The sequence below is a fragment of the Glossina fuscipes genome, unplaced genomic scaffold (assembly GCF_014805625.2).
Source record: "Glossina fuscipes isolate IAEA_lab_2018 unplaced genomic scaffold, Yale_Gfus_2 0, whole genome shotgun sequence".
Lineage (NCBI taxonomy): Eukaryota > Metazoa > Arthropoda > Insecta > Diptera > Glossinidae > Glossina > Glossina fuscipes.
The window spans coordinates 9601503-9609229 of record NW_023998414.1 but is presented as its reverse complement, the minus strand read 5'-3'; positions in this window follow the sequence as shown (position 1 = coordinate 9609229).

The following is a 7727-nucleotide window of genomic DNA, read 5'->3' as shown; positions in this document are numbered from 1 at the left end:
TCGACAAAACTCGCTGAGTAATGGCATTTCGACATTCTGAATTGATGTGAAAAATTTTGTTTGGCTGAAGCAACCTCTTGAGCCCTCCGGGGGGCGCCCCCCCCCTTCCTACGAAAACTGAATCTTTATATCTCAGAAAAGTCGAATTTTCAACATTTCGAGGTGAAAATTAATTCACAATAATAAATTCCTATCGCAATCAACTTTACCGACTTCGGACCATGTATATCTATGTTTTAGACACCATCACATATAATATACGGCCTGCAATGCAAGTCCTTATATGCCGGAAAGGCTTATTTGCTAATGCTTTGACGATAGTTATTTGAAATTAAATGAACCAAATTTGAACCACCACATGGGTGTATTACTTGAACCCCAATCCATATAATATGCGGCCTTTCAATATTATGCATGAAAATAATGCGTAATTGTTGTTCTATCAAACCAAGGACAAGGCTGACTATAATGTTCTCACTTATTTTACTTTTCTTTTTTAAAATTTCGTATTCGTAATTCGAGTAATTGTCAATTTGATTGCAAATGTTATAAATAAATATAATTATTTTATAAATAAATGGATAATGATAAACTAAGAAGGAAATATGAAGTCTTACTAATTAACTGAATAATAATTCAAGTCAATTATGTTTCCCCTTAATTACTAACTAATCCAATTGAATTGAAGAAATTTGCAAAATAAAAATAAATACGAGAATAATCTGCTTCTCTCGTAGATAAAGTAAATGAACATAAACGGTTAACGCACATAAAAAGACATTTGTACGCGTAAACGATTAAAGTGAAATAAACTATACATTAGATGTATCATGGCTTGTAGATTGCACGCATCGTATGTGGTGTATGGATTCTCAAACGCGATTTGAGATTTTATGTAGTCGCGTTTAATGTCCCTTTAAAAGTGCTCGTATATATGTAAGTGCGTTATATAAATTTTTATGAAATGAAACGAAAAAGCCAAGTGTTTAAATACATAGTGCATACAAATAATAATAATAATAATAATAATAATAATAATAAGAGCAGAGTGTTTTTAAAATACTTAGGATATTAACAGAATTTTGTTTGCATTCGCCATCTGGATAACAGACTGCGTCTTTCTTCTAACTCTTATTCTCTTAGTCGCCCTCTTCTCACTCATTTTCGTGCAAGCAAGCCGAAATACTCAGCATTTCATTGATGTCTCTTCACTTTCTTTGATAAAACATTTTAAGGGATTTGCATAATAATCATTCATCAGGCATGTCCACGCAAATAGTGTCTCCCTCATATCAATAGAATGAAGCAGGCAAATAGGCGAATCAATAAAAAACAAAAAATGTGTCTTACCATCATGACTCCTACTCATGTTAAACAAAGCCCTCTATTTGAATGCGATGGAGATGCTAATGCTTCAAACACTTCGAAGTAAGGGGCTCATCATCACAGCAAAGCATATTCGTAACGAACTATAACAGACTTTGTCTTACGCTTCCATAGAATTTATTTAATATATATTTTTTGAATAAAAAGAGGATATGAAGTGAAAGTCATCTTTACGCTTACAGCAGATTCTTCGCATTTAGATTCGTATCCTATATATTGGGAACAATAACTTCGCGAACAAGACCAAGTATTTGAACAAACTACGTTAGAGTTATACTTGAATTGCATGTTAAATTATTAATGCTGTCGTACATAATACGTAATAAACATCAATAGAGCAACAATTTAAAATGAGTTAAGGCCTATGTACAATGTAAGGCGTGATGACATTTTTCTACTATGCTTAGTGTGTGAACTAAAAAAAAAAAAAAAAAAAATCATTAAAATGAAAAATAGGTAAGAAAATTATATTCGGCTGCAATCGAATCTTCTATACCCATTACCGTAACACACATACCTTGTCGCACTCTACCCTCCCACACCCAATTGATTATTGTGCTAAAAAAAAAAAACAAAAAAAAAACTAATCCCAATCGTTGTAAAGTCCATACACATTTTAGACAGATAATATATGCTCATGTGCGGAATGCCGAGAATAATTTTCAATATTTCGTCTTGTTTACCCTTTGAGTAGAGTAAGTAGAAAAAGATCAAAAATACAAAAAAAAAAAAAAAATTAAAAATTTAATCATTTATAGCTTTGTGTGGGCGTAGCCGATTTTTTCCATTTTTGTACTGCTGTTGCTACATGACTAGCCGCCATAGAATACAAATGCAGTTGACCTCAAATTATTTTGTACTGTGACCATGTCCTTTGACCAATTTATCTCATTTTCTCTGCGACCCTGCGGGCGAAAACTTTCAATATATTTTTTTTTTTTGCCGAATTTAAAGCCGATAACTTTAATTTAGCGAATGAATAGATGGACATATGGACATGTTTAATTAGAGTTTACAATTTGATGCTGACCAAGAATATACATAAGCTTTTTATGGAGTCCCTGAAGATTCCTCCTAGGCGTTGCAACCGTATTGACAAAATGAATATACCCTTCATCTGGGACTATAGTGTCCCACCATTAAACATCCTGCACCATTTAACTTAATACGAATATCTAGCTAACGACATTTCGAAAGAAGGCGATATATGGAAATTAATCGAAAAAGTAATCGAATCCGAATCGTTTTCAATATCGTTTGTCGTTGCGTTATAGCAAATTTCATCAAAATATCTCAAAATATCTGCGGCGAGTAGGTTGAAAAGAAAAAACAAGACGGACAGACAATCTTAGATGAACACAAATGATGTCGCAAAAAACGACATATATCCAGAGATCGTCATCTCAGTTTATAATATTGTTATACTTAATATGGTACAAGAGAAGGCGTACGTTTACGAAGCAACTTATAACCATAAATAGTGTAAACAAAATATATTTTCTTTATTTTATTAAACGTAATAAAGATAGAAATTTTGTATAACATAAATATGATATGCGAATGCGTGATTACGTTCAGCTGTGTACTGAACGTAAGTAAGTTTGCTGTTGAAAAAGATGAAACGAGTAAAACTAACTTTTCCTCTAATGAAGACCATTTTTACCAAATTAAAGAAAGCAATCAAAGCAAGTTAAATATAAAAAACATAAAAAAATAACAAAAAGGCGAAAAGTTCCGATAGTTTTACATTTTATAATTTTTATTATATATTATTTTCATTTCTTTGCATCCAAGACTTTTGATTCTGTAAATGGAGCTGAGTGCATAACTTCGTTTTGTTCGCCTTCCTCCCCCTAAAAAACATGTTCATACTAAAAAAAACTTTTCATGTTCGTTTATTTCATTTTTTTATATACATATGTATATATATATATATGTATATGTAGTAATAAACATTCAACATATGTCTACACCTTATAATAAGGCAGGCAGGCAGGCAGGCAGGCAAGCATTCCCTTCCTCTACTTAACAGTTACATAAAAATGTATTTAATGTTAAAAACATTTGTACATGTTGACCGGAAATCCACATTATTGTGCATCTGTGTACAGACAGACAGGTGTTATTACTGCACATTACCTCATACACGTTTAGATATATTTAACAATTTCCTATAAAAACTGAATGTTGTCATTAGAAAATTTTATATATATATATACATACATATATATATATATATAAATATTTTTTTTTTATTTTTTTTGAAACTTATAAATGTTTCCTCAAATTTTAGATCCGTAAAAGTGTAAGTTTAACCCTCTTGACAAAAATGCAATAGTGGTGGATATAATAGGTAATCACTTCAACAAGCTGTAAACCTATGTGTGTGTAATGATAAAGTTTTTGGCTTAACCGGATTGGCCCGCTCTTCACTTAAACTACTTGCTAATGCGGGCAGGTAATCTGGAAAACATGGTTATATTAACAGAATTTGTATGTGTATGAGTAATGCCAGTTAATGTTATGTGGTTTTCAAGGTATTCAATGCACAGTAAGTGTCTGTATGTGTGTGTGTGTGTGTGTGTGTGTGTGTGTGTGTGTGTGTATGTGTGTGTGTGTATGTGTGTGTGTGTGTTTGTGTGCATGTTTTCATCTACGCGCATTCAACGAGTTTGCAAGTTTACAATTTTAAGTACGTGTAGATAAGTTTAATGATTTGCAACTGAAAACTAAAACGAGTGTGTTTCCTAAATATGTTTTACTCAAAAAATTTGCGACCTTATATCGAATGAGAAAAAAAACGCTTTACAAAGTCATTTGGACCGTTCACACTATTACATTTGACTACTAATCTGTGCACTTATGCTAATATTTTTTTTCTTTCCCTTTTTAAGCAAAGTGAAACAAATTTCAAATGTGTGTAGCAATTTTATTCTATAAAATTTGTTTGCTTAAAATGGATGTTGCACCCACTTGGCTGCCGTAACGTTTATTTTTATTAGGTTTTTCACTTATTTTTAACGAATAGCAAAAATATGCATCGGACATTCAGTCCACGAGTAATCTTAATAAGATAAGCGATAGGCAAGTTAAGGATCATCGGCAAATCGAGCGGACCGATCGCTAATGTAGAGGATAAAATAAAATTCGATTTAGAGTGGCTATCTTGTGGAGGAAAACTAAGATAAACTAGAATTCATCAGCGGAACTAAATTGATAAGCGCAAATGGATCATTAGCACCTAGGCATAGGATAGATTTAAGTTAAATTTCGAATACTTTTTAGCAGTTATATTTCTCCTTTCCAGCATGGTTTTCGAAAGGGAAGATCTACGGTGACCAATCTGTTGGAGTTTACTTCTCATGTTTTCAAGGCTTTTTCTAGTGGTTCTCGCACTGATGTCATTTACACTGACTTTAGCAAGGCGTTTGATATGGTTAATCATAGACTTCTTAGATTTAAAATCCAGACCTCTGGCTTTCCTCTCTTCTTAGTTGAATGGTTAAGCTCTTATCTGTATGGTAGATCATTCAGGGTTTTGTTTAACCTCATTACCTCGGATGAATTTCCCGTGACGTCTGGCGTACCTCAAGGTAGCCACTTGGGACCTATTTTATTTAATCTTTACATCAATGATTTGCCCTCCGTGATTAAATTCAGTAAGATTTTAATGTATGCTGATGATGTGAAACTGTTTACTTCTTTTTCCGTAGAATCGCAATCACATCATCTTCAAAGTGATTTGAACAATTTGGTTGCATGGTGCTCCCTCAATCTTCTGAAGCTAAATCTAAATAAATGTAAGAAGCTTTCTTTCTTAAGAAGGAAGTCGTTTAGTACCCAATACTTCATTGATTCGCACAGGTTGGAAGACGTCGATTCGTTCATTGATTTAGGCGTTCTATTCGATTATAGGTTACGTTTCAATTTGCATATTGAGTCCTCGTTAAGCAAAGCTAGGTCCGCTCTTGGTTTTATAAAGAGGTGGTCCAAAGAGCTTGATGATCCTTATATTACTAAAAGGCTTTACACGTGTTTGGTTAGACCTATTCTTGAGTATGCCTCTGTTGTGTGGTCTCCTTCATATAGATGCTACGTTGGTTCAATTGAATCTATACAAAAGCAATTCTTGCTGTTTGCACTTAGGAATTTGGGTTGGGACCCGATTTCCCCTCTTCCACCCTATGAAAATAGGTTGCTTCTGTTATCCTTACCGTCACTCGAGAAACGTAGATTTGTTCTTGGGGTTTCCTTCCTAATCAAATTAATAAATAGTGCAATTGATTCGCCCGCATTACTTCGTGAGATTTGCTTTAATGTCCCTAACCGCTTCTCTAGGTACTTTATGTTGATAAAGCTTAGTCAATGCAAATATAACTTTGAACTGTTTAACCCGCTCAGAGTTGTTTGCAAGAACCTAAATGATGTCTATCATCTATTCTCATTAACGGACTCTTTAAAGTCTATTAAAGCAATATTGCTCAACAAGCGCGATTTACCTATGTCGTACTTAAACTGATTTAACCTTAGATTTTGTCATTATGAGTCGAAAATTAATTTGTTGTTAACAATTATCGGTTGCCAAGCTTATGCATGTTTGCGATGGCTTAGGGGTTCACTTGCAATTTGGTCCTGTATCGGTTGTGGGCGTGGCTCTATGCTAATTGTGTACATGCTTTTTTTTTTTTTTCTTTCTTTTTTTTTTCCTCCTTATTTGTTTTATTGTACTTATACTAAGTTTTGTTATTGAATAGTTTTGGGATTTGCTTAAGAGTCAATTGAACTCGACTGCCATTTTGTTTTAGTTGAGTTTCTTGTATAAGTGGAATAAATAAATAAATAAATAAATAAACGTAAGAGTTAACTTCTTAAACTTCTTGCATAGTGATCGATTCAGAGTCGATCTAAGCTTGTCTATCCGTCTGACCATTTTGTATTCTTGTATTCAGTGTATGCACCCAAAAAGATTTGAGATAAATTCCCCTTTGTCATACCAATCGATTCGGAATCAGCTTCAAAATCGATTTTCGCCTGTCTGTCCATCTATCTAGCTTGTATTCTTGTATTCAATCTACAACCACTTAGAAAGACTTGAAATAGATTCACTGTTAGTCATACCGATCGATTCGGAATCAGTTTCTAAGCCGATCTAAACTTGTCTATCCGTCTGATCATCTTCTATTCTTGTAATCAACCTATCCATCCAAAAAGACTTGGAGTAGATCCACCTTTTATTATACCTATCAGTTCAAAATCTATTCCTAAGCCGATCTAAGCTTTACTGTCCCGCTCTCCGTCGTATGTTCTTATGTTTAATCTGCACGTCGCAGTATTGTGCGGAAAAGTTGGTTCACTGGTGAGATTTGCCCGAAAAATGATCCCTCGTTCGGGTCAGAGCACTTTTTCAACCGCTTCTTCCCCTTATTTTATATGATATGAGCAATTGCATTAAGCAAACTAGTGTAGAATATAAAATGGGCGACCTTGACCGACAACAATATTCTCGGTTGTTTTCTTATTAAAAAAAAACTTAAAGAAAAAAATCATTCTAACAAAATTTGCTTACCCTAATTTGTTTGTTAAATATTTTCAATTTTTCAATTTCCCCCCACCAACCATATAGTTACGATATAAATGCGAAAGGAGAGTAATATGAGAAAAAAAAATGCTGCCAAATTATTTAAATATTTCAGTAATAAAATATATGCAATAATTTCAACATGTTATCGTTACGTAAGCATGTTATCCTATGTTGTGCTTTTAAAAAAAAATAAATAAATAAATAAAAAAAAAATCTAATACAACCATAAATACACGTAAACACCGATATTAACACTACTAACTATATACATACATATGTAGATATATATATATATATATATATATATGTGTGTAATATATATAATGCCTCAACATAGGATAGCATTGTAAAGGTGTGCACATCACTGATGCATAGTAAATAATGCCAAAATAATGCATACACAATAATTGTGAATATGTGCGTATATTTACATATTTTATGAATATGTTTTGTTAAATTCATGTACATGTACCAACCACGCAAACAAACTAATTGACAGCAGTTTGCTGCACGGGCTGCTAAATTTGCATTAGCAATGGCTTCATGCGAACGAAAACACAACCATCAAGCAAGCAGCATCAATGCGAAGCAGCAATGTTGATCTTAACATAACATTTGTGCATATATGTATGCCGTTAATGACAGCGATTTAACCAACTCTAGTCACTTTCAACATTTTTGTCATGTCAACAATTTCAAGTGTTATTTACATATCATCAAAGCAATATATATATATATATATATATATATATATATATAT